Genomic DNA, 12,462 nt, shown 5'->3' on the forward strand with positions numbered 1-12,462 from the left:
GTGAGGAAATGAGACAATCTGGTGAGGAGCAAGTGGGGGGTGACACCTTTGGAATTCGGGAAAGGTATTTGGATTCTGGACAAAATTATCTCAGGATCCATGGCCTGATCTACTGGGAGAGGATGTGGTAGAGTGGAGGCTGCAGATCCTTGTAGATGAAGGGCAGGAGCCTCGAATCTGGAGAGCTCAGTTCTGGTCTTGGTTCTACCTGTTACCGTGGGTCAGCTCTCCCCAGATGCCAGGCTCCAATCATCTATCCATGTGAAAGAATTGGAATATCAATCACATGACTTCCAGCTCTCAAATTTTATGACTCTCCCATTCAGTTGCCTGTTTAAGAATGAGGTGATGAGTCTGGAGGCTGCTGGGAAATTAGAAGGTAGAGCTAATTAAAAACCCAAATAGAGGCTACCAAGATTTCAGACACAAACTCTCCAAAAGGGGAATCCTTCATCCAACTCCCTACTGAAAAAAGTCTGCCTAGTTTTATGGTTGCCAGTTGTAAAATAGGACATGTGCCAGATTTCAAAAGCTTTTCTGAGGCCCCTTCATCCTCCTCCTCCTCCTTCCCTCTCCCCGTTTGTCTTCCTCCTCCTCCTTCTTTCTATAGTTATCCATTGACTGAAATTACAAGAGAGCAGTACAATCAAGGAAATGCACATTGATTATTGGAGGTTAATTCTTACGTTTTGCGAAGAAAGAGGTGTTAAATTTTTCTGATTTTTAACTCCTTGAGGTAAAACGAATGAACAGGAATCTCAATAAGGAAAGAGCAGACAGCTACACATATTTTATTCTGAGAGCAAGCCCACACCTGCTCAGAATGAAACCTACTGGCCACAGTTTGTTTGTCCTACCTCTGCAATACTACTGATTCTTGAATTCAAGCAGAGAGTTTGAAATAAAGAATCTGAGAACAAAATGACAGTAAAGGCAAGAAAATAAGATGAGTTATTTCAATTCTGTTATCCTGTGTGATTACCTGGAGTTGTTATTTATGTTTAAAATTTGAAGCAATAAAAAATTGAAACAATAAAATATTTAAACTGCAAATAATTTTGCTTAGGAAGTACAAATTTTACCTCATGAGCAATTTTATTGAGTTTTAATACTATTTTATCTGAAATTTACTATGTTTAGTTGTTAGTTTATTTTTAATCTATTTCTGTAACCTCTTACTGGTTTCTCCTGCTTTTAATTCCATTGTCTATAAGAAGTCTGACCTATTTTTTTAAATAATTTTATTGTGATGTACATAGGGGTTACCGTTACATAAGTATAATCTATTTTTATTTAGCCCTTTTTATCCAGTACTAAGGATGGAACCCAGGGTCTTATACATTCTAGCCAACTGCTTTACCAGTGAGCTACATCCCCAGTCCTTTGTTAGTTTATTCACAACAAAAAAGCAAATAAAAAAGGTTATTAGTACTGATGATTATGTAATTACTTTTCAGGATAATATTGCCACAAAGAGAAAATGTATGACATGCCATCAACTCAAAAATTATAAAATCTTAATGGAAGCCCTTACAGTGGAGAACTATATTGTTTGGAAGGACAGAAAGACAATTATTATAAATCTACTCCTTCTCAAATCAATTAATAAATCTCCAATCTTTTTATGAAACCTAATAGAATGTAAATAAACTTCACCACTTGAAATAAAGAGTAAAAAGATAACCATACACTGATGGGATAATTTGAAACAAATATAATAGACAAGTATCTCATCTCCAGAGTATCAAGAAATAAAAATACTAACCAAGAATCCAAAAAGCCAGACACAAAATGATGCTTAGGGCATGATTCCTCTCACGTGAGTTTGAAAAGAGGGGCAAGTGTAATTTCTAGGTTTATAGAGGTATCATCCTAAGTGATGAAATCATAAAGAAAAAGAGGAAAGTGATTGTCATAAAAATGAAAAAAATGCAGATCTTTGCTGGAGTATTAGGTGGGCTTTCAAGAACTGGCAATATTCTATGCCTGCACCCATGTATTAGCTATATGGGAATGAGTCTTACAGAAATTGACTCAAGTGTACATTTACATACACTCTTCTCTTTTATTTTCTAGCTCACAATCAAAACATTTCATTAGCAATAACATAGAATGATAAAGGAAGAAAGCAAGAATGCAGTTTTCTCTTCTAAGAAGCTTAGTGAAGATTCTCTTTTAATGCTCTTCAATGAATCCACCAGGCCAATATGCTTGTCACAGGCCAGTTTGGCCATAGGTGATGTTTGTATAAAACATGAGTAGCACAATAGCTCACACTGTTGACCTCTTCTCTAATGAAGTATTTTAGATGAATTATTGATCATATAACAATCCTTAGAATGGGGCTCTGCCACTACCACGCTTATCCCAGAATTCTTCCCAGTCAGACTCTCTGCTCCTGCACCTCACTTCACAGCTCCCTTGGTTTCTGTGTGCCTATGTTGGCCTCATATGTTGCTTCCTACTACCCAGCCCTTTTGACAGATGATCGTTTTGAATTGACTACCCAGACCGCTTTTATATCCAAGTTCTATTCATGGGTCTCATGGCCATGCTCTAATTCAGGTGGAAGGAAGAGTATGTATAGCACCTGTCAAAGAGAGGTGCCAAGCTGTATTTAATGGGGCTGAACTCTTGCAAAAGTAGAGACACTAATATGATACATAAATCACATATTGGGTAGAAACATTCTGGCTTCTCATCTCAGCTATGTGGTTTAAAACTATTGGACTACTTGTTCAAGCCAGATGGAGATGATTTGTGCCCTATAATCCTAACTATTTAGGAGGCTGAGAACCAGAGAAATGTGGTAGCAAAGTTTGTAAGACTCCATTTCTAATTAATAACAACAACACAATCCAGGCTGGAGGCAGGTTCAAACCATGTGTATGTTCATATATGTGTGCATACACACATATATATATACATGTGTGTGTGTGTGTGTGTGTGTGTGTTCACACACCCCAACAAAGCAAAACTCACATTTCAGAGAAGTCACATTCACTTCTGGAGCATTTTGGAAATCGATTCATATCCCCAGCAGTTGAGTGTATGAGCAGCTTTTATTTAGTGTTCATTAAGTTTATGGTCTAATGCTATTATTTATGTTCAAGAAGAGGCAGTATAAGAAATTGCTGCATCTAAAAATGCGCATGCTGTAATAGATTCTATATAAACCATCTTAAATACCTCATATCAGTTTTTAGCTCATTTTATTAGAAAGCTTTGCATTACCCTATAAATAAAGAAAAGGAGCATTCTTGTTTTACTTTTCCACATCAAACTCTACTTCCTCTGCCTGGATAGAATGACCTATGCCAGAATAGGCACTTTAACAATCTTGAAACAGTTAACATTGAGGTTTTGTAAATGACAGATGACTCTAATGTTTTGGACAGGTATAATTCACAGATGTTTTGTTTGTAATCTAGTCTTCTTTTGGTGGAGTATAAGGGGAAAAATGAAAAAGTTTTGATCCCTGGAAAGATAAATATTTTATCTTTAAAAATTATGTTTGTGGGCTGGGAAGGTGGCTCAGTGGTAGAGCGCTTGCCTTGCATGCATGAGGCCCTGGGTTCTATTCCTCAGCACCACATAAGCAAAAAGAAAAAAAGCCGGAAGTGGCACTGTGGCTCAAGTGGTAGAGCGCTAGCCTTGAGCTGAAGAACTGAGGGACAGCACCCAGGCCCAGAGTTCAGGCCCCACGACCGGACCCAAAAAAATAAAATAAAATAAAAATTATGTTTGTGAAGTCCACAATGAAGTCATAATGAATGATAAAGGCTATTCTCCAAGGATTTTGTGTTAGTGGGGTCACGTTTCATCTCTATTCGTTTTCTGTCATTTCTTTAAAAAGAAAATCCATTCCTTGCCTTTTCATGTATGATTTTTTTTCCTCCAGAGGTTTGAGCAGTTGTGATTAGAAAAAAATGATGAAATTTTGCATAGTGTTCTTTTGCTCTTGAGTTTCAGATGAAGAAGGGTGGGGTACTGCCTGCCTACTTCATGCTGACCACCACAGAAGAAGAGGTCTCCTCCAAACTTCAGCCAATCTGCTCATCGTCAACATCATTACTTTCACCTGTGATACCTTAGTTCCATCCATTCCATTGGGATGAGACTAAAAGTTTAGAGTTGAATACAAATGATTGTATTTGAGTAGCTCCTAAATCTTGCCAGTGATGTCAGCAGGGTGCTAACAAGGATAGTTAGTAAGGGTGTCTTTTGTACATTTAGTCATTTTTTTTCTCAAGCTGTTTATAGTTGCCTTCCACTTACAGGCATTAGACTAGGCCTTAGAGCTGGAAAAGGATTACTTGTAAGGCTTCTCTACCCCCACGCCAGCCCCCTGGGAATGAGTGAGTGACTATAATGAACAATGAAAAGAAATGTCAAGGAGATACGTGTGTGTCTACTTCCAGGACAGAATGGATTCATCTGCCTTGAGATGAATACACCATAAATCTTAAAACCTGCCCTGGCAACAGTGGACGCTGCCTGAAAAAGCATACCACATACGTGATCAGAACTGAATTGAATACACACCCAAATGCATCCATGCTTGGGTACCTCATCTCAATTTATCTCCAAAGAGACTTTTCTTGGAGACCAGTTCTCAGCAAACTGTTTGCCAACTAGGTATTCTTCCTGATTGTCTGTCCCACTCACCTGGCATAATCTAGCCAGAGTGTTTTCTTCTCCAGGGAGCAAAGATGTTGACATTTTGTACAACATCCTCCATGACAAGTCTAGTCGAGACACATGCCAGCCTGTAGGTTCTCGTACTGCATGGGCTAATGGTGTGGAGTGGTTTAGATAACAAAGAAAGGAAAGGGGTTTGACAGTAGCTACTGATAAGGCTAAGTAATGGGAAATGACAAGGTAGGCCTACTTTGGAATCTGGTTTCTCTGAACACCATGTACACTTGGGGAAAGAAGATGATGACAGCAAAGGAGTTGTTGGTTGTTCTGACCATTGAGAGCAAAGAAGTAAAAGGTGAAGGACAGAAAATGTGACAGGAGACAGTAGTCTTTTGCAAGATCCTTACTCACAATTACCTTGATTTAGATTTTGTTGTTGTTGTTGTATGTATCTTTCTCCATACTCCCCTGTGTTTCAGGAAGCTGTGGCAGACATTTCTTCCTGAGGTTGACATTTTCATCATAGAGGGATCCTGGGGACTTTGGTAATAGCTGATCACAGACATTTTGGCTAGCCAGCATGAGCCTCCCCGCTCCATTCCACTCTAATTAGGTGATCACAGCCATCGCGCCTGACATGTCTGCAAGGGCTGGAGACACTTGGCAATGACTCCATCAGTCACGCAGAGAGCACAAATGGGTTGGGTCAAAGGAAAACCTCACCTTTATTCCACATGACTTGTCTGGAGATTGGTCCCTAGACAGGAAAGGGATATAAAACTTCATAAGTATAGAAAGCATATGAAACTTGTCCTATTATATCGTAGATTGAAAGAACTGACGTTTGAGTCATTTGGTGAGTAATAAAAACAAAACTAAATTCACCTTAACTCAACAATAGTAAGGAAAGCTAGGGATAATAAATTGGTGAAGCCAATGGTATTTTGATGTGCTAGAAGAACCGGTTACTGAAAGGAATTCCATGACGGATGTTTCTGTAGCATGAGAAGGTAGTTCATAAATTTCTCTAAGTTTTAAGTTGTTTTATGATCTGGGTTTTTCTGGAAGTTGTGTACATTAAATATACTGTTGGATTCTTGTGGTCATTTAAGTTGTCGTGACAGAACTGAATGAATGCACACCAGAGACCTTCTTATCCTTAGCCATAAAGGTATGGCACTCATTATACCACGGTCCTTCCCTCCACAGGGAAAGCACAAATTGAAAGCCATAAGAAACTTCGTATGTCCCAAACTGTGGATGTTGAAACTCGAGGGGCCCCTGTGCAAGCCAGGAATGAATCACTGATTCCTTTCTTCCTCTGGTGTCCTGCTCAACATAGAGATTGAAGTATGTTTGACTCAGGGCTCAGAGTTAAGGATCTAAAAACGTTTCCTTCCTGGGAGCTCTGCTGGGAAATATGAATTCTCTGGGCACCAAGAGACCTTTGGTTTTAAAGCATCTGTCCTACAGCAATAGACTCTTCAAAAATCCAGAAACAGTACATAAGTGCAAACCCAAACCTTGCACAACTTGACATTTTCAAAGTAAGTAGACAGTAAGGATCTCCTGCAAGCCCAGTACTATGATGTGGGTGGACACTATTGCTATCTGCTTATTACAAGCAGGGAAACTAAGACTCTTGCAGAGGAAACTACTCACCCATGGTTAGAGTAGCAAGTGGTAACTTTGGGATTTTAACCTAGGAGGCTGGTTCCAGGACCAGTAACTATACTTGGAGATCTCATATCAATTCTCCAATTTAGCTCTGAGCTGTTATTTCTTACTAAATCCCTTTTTGCCTTCAGTATCTTCACAAATATAGTGCAAAGCAAGGATAATATGGCTCAATTGTTTGGCTCTCTGTTACTCCTGATTTCAGGCAATATCTGGGGCTTTCCAATATGACTTCCTATGTACACCCCGATTCTTCCCTTACAGCAAAGCCATTGGTCTCTCCCAGACTTATCTCACACGAATTTTAATCTTCCTATATTCTACTTTCCCGAAAGAATGGACAGGCTCAAAGAAAGAAGTTAGTTATTAATAAAGATTTTTCAATTATTTACATTCCAACAACCTGTGGCAATTAGTATGTTGATTCTTAGTGGCAAGACTTCACCCAACAGCTGGTAGACCAGATATCTGGAGACATGGACATGGAGCTAAAATTTGCAAAATTGTTTCTGCTTGAGCTTTGTAGCATGGGGTTTTTAATCATGCTACAGTTTCCAAGTTGAAATATCCCCCATTTATCTGGGCCTTCTGGAGTTCTCTCTGAAGTGTATGCAGTTTAAGTGAAGGATTTTCTTTTCGTCCATAAAGATGGATGTTGTTAGTCAAAGGCATCAGCAGCAAGTGTAAATTTGCATTTTAAATTTGAAATGATTTATGCTCAATGAAAAGTATATCTCTGCTGCAGTTTTCTTGGCTGGGACTGGGGATTACAGATTGATATTGAGAGACTATTAGAAATGCAAGCTTCCCTATAAGGAAAAACATGGGCACAGCTGACTTTATAATTTAAAATCTCTGCATGACAAAAGATGAACAAAAATCACATGACAAACAACAAACTTGGAGAAAGTACTGGCCATATACATGATCAGATGGCTAGCATTAATTAAGAAGCCCTGCCCTCAATAAGTAAGAGACAAACCACCTGATTTCTGGAGAGAAAAAAATCGGAAGAGTACTCAGACGAAATACCTAGGATAAAAAAGCTCAGAAAATTCAAACATTGTGAACACTAAAGATATTTCATTTCTTGAATCTCCAACTTGTAAGTTTTTCATCAGACTTTTATATTCCTTATAATAAAGTTTGCTTTCTCCTCTCTCATCTTTTTTTAAAGAAACACATTTGAAACATCATCGTAATCTCAAGTTCTTTTACAGCTGCCTCCTGACATTTTGTTTCATCTGTTTTCTTGATCTTCAAGTCTTTCTTGTGTGCTTAAAAACTTACCATCTGAACAGTGCAATGAAACATTACAAATCCAGAGGAAAATGTAGGCAATCATCAACCCTCCAAAATATCCCTATTTAAGTTTTTAAAATTCATTTTTAAGGGGCTGGGAAGGTAACTCAGTGATAGAGTGCTTGCCTTGCATGCATGAGGCCCTGGGTTCGATTCCTCAGCACCACATAAGGAAAAAGAAAAAAGCCGGAAGTGGCGCTGTGCCTCAAGTGGTAGAGTGCTAGCCTTGAGCTGAAGAGCTGAGGGACAGCGCCCAGGCCCAGAGTTCAGGGTCCACGACCAGAACCCCCCCCCAAAAAATTAATTTTTAATCAAATACAATATTTCATCACCATTGGTATCAGGCATTTTGTTTGCTGCAGTGCTGGGGACAGAACCCAGGGCCTCAAACGTACCTGGCAAGTCCTGTCCATGGAGGTACACCTGCATCCCCACATCCAGCACTTGAAGTAATGTTTTACTTTGATAAGATGGAAAGCCAGCTATTCACAGATTTCCTGGACACAATGCTATGTTTTTCTCTCTGGGAAAGTAAATAACGAAGAACAGAGAAAAAGTACTTGATAAATAAGGGTAATATCAACTAGATATTTAAAAAAATGAGAAGAAGCTTAACTATCAAACCTAAGTTGTGTGAGCTCTCTGTCTATCCAACTGGCAAGATTGGAGAAGATTAGTATTTAGTGCTAATGTTGCCAAACAACTCTGCCAGTACAGAAGAGCACTAACTATTCTCAGCCTTTCATGGAACACTCATTACATTTATTAAAAATATATTTTTTAATTTTTATTGTTTTTGCTTGTTTGGCTGTGTGTGTGTGTGTAGTAGTAGTAGTAGTAGTAGTGGTAGTAGTAGTGGTGGTAGTAGTGGTAGTAGTAGAAGAATTGTGAACTCAGAGCTTTCCACTCTTGCTTGGCTTTTTCACTTAAGGCTGCTGTTCTGGCTTTTTGCTGGTTAACTGGAGAAAAGAGTCTAGAATTTGTCTGCCTAGGCTGGCTTTGAACCATGATCCTCAAATCTCAGCTTTCTGAGTAGCTAGGATTATAGATGTGAGCCACTGGTGCCGGCTAAATGGCTTTCTGACTCCACAACTTTTCCTAGGACCTATCTGGCATAAATATTTGAAAAATAAACAAATACTTGTCTGAAAATATCGATGGTAGCATTGCAGCAATGCAGTCTGGGGAATCATCTCCACCTTGTCCAATGCAGGGATGGATAATCCCGCTAAGGTACATCCACAATACATGCAAAGCTGCTGAGAAACGAGTAGGAATACTCTTGCCTGGAATGATGTCAACCATCTTTGTTGTTTAATGTTCCGGGATAATATGCACAACTTTTAAATTTTTACAAATAACCCCCATCACAATAATCATATATGTAGTTATACGCATGGGTGTCTGTTCAGGGAAAAATATCTGGATAATTCAAATTACTAGTAGTGACATCCAAGGAGTTGCTTAGAACTGGAACAAGAGAGTATATCGTTTTTTCACTTTATTGATTTTGAAGTTACGTTTTGAAACATTACGTTCAGTATTAACATCATGGAAAAAGAAGAAGGAGAAAAAGTTGGAATTTATTAACTATGATGCCAGATTGTGCCAATCACATTGTGGTGCTATTGTGCTCTAGAAGAATTTATATTATCTCCTCCAATGTCCCTATTAATACTGTATTATTGACCCACATTCCTAGTTACTATTTAAATGTCTGGAAAACACCATGCCGAATGCAAGGGTGTGTGAGTTCTGGTCCCTTCTCTGTCTGCAGACCTCTTTCACTTTGCTTCATCTTGAAAACCGTAGAAGTTGGTAAGACCCATGGTTTTATATCTGCCTGCTGAGGTACAAAAGATTGCTCTTCACAGCCATCTGCCAGCCACCACCCAACTTCTCAGGGTGAAGATGGTACCAGAGAAGTTGTATGTATTGCTTATCTACATATCCACCTAAAATTTCATCTGATTTCTAAAGCAAATACCATGTGAAAAATTTTGGAGATATTTTAAGACTCTAGACCCAATGCTTCTTAAATCTATACTATCCAGGCCCTAGTCAGAAGATGCAGATTTTTTTTAGTCTAGCCTTGAACCATTCCAGCTAGGGAGCTGCTAATTCCCCTTCTTTATCCAGACAGAAATAGAGAGCTCTATCTTTTCCAGGGCAGAAAATTGGACTATCTATGTCTGCTCTCACAGAGATGAGAGAAAAGGAAGGAAGTACATGTGTCAGACAACCAGAGGCCACAGGACTGCTGGGAAAGAGGAATTCTTAACACTCCTGTTCTTCAAATGGCAAAGGGCTAGCTGGCATTTCTCCTGCCATGATGGTTTTGCTCTAGCTTCTAAACATGCTCTGTTCAGAAACCATGGTTGGTGATATGTCTTGAGAATACATTTATTAAGGAGCTGTAATTATACCATGCAGTAGAAGGTCAGACTAGGAAATAGTGTCAGACTTTAATCAACAGCTGGCTCAGAAGAGAAGCGCAGGCCAGGAGCATTTGTGTTTCAAGTTGGTACATTCACCTTTCACCAGCTTATTAGCTGGGTACAATCTAACCACTGGGGCACCTTTTCTTTCACATAAGTGAAAGAACAAAATTGAGAACGTCTCGAGATTTCTAAAGGACTGTAGGTACAGATGGATGTTATTAGAGTTTCCTCCTATCCCATTCCTTCTAGCCTAATACTGTAAACACTAATGAATGCATCTCTGCAACAGCACCCACTACATCCTAAATAAATGACCATAAAACTGTCAAAGGACAAAGTGAAAGATCACCATGATACCTTTGTTGTTCACATTGCTATTTCACAATACAAATACAACCTGAAGAGCCACCACGGAGGTGAATCACATTGGCTGAGAGAAGCAAGCGGCTCATGCCTGTCACCCCAACTACTCAGGAGACAGAGATCTTGAGTATTGTGGTTTGAGGCAAGCCCAGGCAAAAGATAATAAGGCACACATTGCAAAAAGCTGAGCATGGTGTTATATGCCTGTGATCTCAGCTCTACTGGAAGCTTAAGTAAGAGAATCACAATCTAAGCCAACCCAGCCAAAAACATGAGATTGTACTTAAAAAAGAACCACAGGCTGGGGTATGTTGACTCAAATGGTTCAATATCTGCTTTGCTAGTACAAAGTGCTGAGTTCAAGCCTTAGTACTGCCATTATGTTTTTTTCTCATAAGAAAATATCAAACTAATTCTATTTATCCAATGCCAGTTCACTGAATTTTTCAGTTGCATCTTAATCATTTGCCTGTATGCTACACATCATTGGAATTATGTCTTATCTTCCACATTTGTAGTATAAGAGAAAGGATCCATACATTTATTTATCTACATCTCCTCTGAGACCCAAGTAAAATGCTAATAACCAGAAGTCTAAATGTGACTGATTTTTTTCTCATTAAAGAGACAAGAAGCAGTCTGGAAGCCATTTGAAAAATGTTAAATTGCTAAGATGCATATTAATTTAACAATGTACTTAGGATAGACACATTAAAGGGAAAGCTAATGGGGGAAGGAATAGATACAGGGGGATCTGTCTCTGTGATTCAAATAAAAACAAAATTGAATCATTAAAGGTCTGCTATATAGATAGTTTTCAATCTCTTTCTATGTGTCAAGTTTTATGTCGTTATTAACAGCCACAATAATGCTGAGAAAAACCCTTCCTTACAAGTCAGAAGCCTAAACATGAACATGTATTTGGCTCAGTAGGCTATAGATGGGTGGTGAGGATTGGGCTCAGCCAGGTGGCTCTTTCCTTTACACCATGACTTGTCTACCCTGGTGTCTGGGGATGGGCTGCTTGTCAGCTGTCTGCTGGGGCACAGGAGGTTAACTCCATTCTGTGTTTCTTATCCTTCAGCAGGCTAGCCCAGGCACGTTTCCATGCTATATCAGAAGGCAAGAGCCAAAACAAGTCCGGATGTGCAGATGCTTTGCAAGCCTCTCTCTGCCTCGCAGCTGCTAGAAGATTCTTGACTAAAGTAACTTACATGCCTGAACTCAGAGGTGAGGTGTAAAGTGTATGAATATTTGCAGAAGAATTGGAACCATGAATGCCGTCTCCCCACAGATTGTATGCAAGTTAAATGAATGTCAACTCATTTAAGTTCACCACTAACTTGGCAGAGCATGGTGGTTTGTACCTATAATCCTAGCACTCAGGAGGTTGAGACAGGAGGATCATGAGTTCAAAGACCCTGACTCAAGAACAAAGACAAAAATACCAACAAGATCACAGTAACTCCAAGAAGTTATTATTACTGTTGTCCCCATTCAATGGCTGTGAATATTAAGGAAGAGAGAGAATGGCCAGCCAGCTGGTAACTGATAGTCACTACTTCTGTTACATACTGTCTTCTGTCTCCACATAGTTTAAGGTTTTAAAAATCTTATTTATTTACCAAAAATGTGGGAATTATGAGATATAAGAGGAAGAAGGAATGAATGGGGGGAGGGAGGGAAGAAAGAGGATAGGGCAAGGGAGAGAGGGAGATTTTAAAATATAATGCTGAAATGCTGATTGGAAATGAAAATGGCAAAGTTAAGGACCAAAGAGCTTACTCTCCTTATTCTATTTAATGCAGATGGTGATCCCTTTCCAAAAGGAGTGAATCTGCTTCCCAAATTCAAAAAGAAGGAGGAGGAGGAAGAAGAGGAAGAGGAGGAGGAAGAGGAAGAGGAGGAGGAGGAGGAAGAAGAGGAGGAGGAGGAAGGGGAGGAGGAGGAGGAGGAAGAGGAAAAATCTTTCGAAGTTAGTCTACAAACAGAAGCTTAAATGATTCTGGAGGGGAGGGACAGGTAAGATGATCCTTAA

The sequence above is a fragment of the Dipodomys spectabilis genome, unplaced genomic scaffold (genome assembly GCF_019054845.1).
Source record: "Dipodomys spectabilis isolate Male_0828 unplaced genomic scaffold, ASM1905484v1 ptg000045l, whole genome shotgun sequence".
Classification (NCBI taxonomy): Eukaryota; Metazoa; Chordata; class Mammalia; order Rodentia; family Heteromyidae; genus Dipodomys; species Dipodomys spectabilis.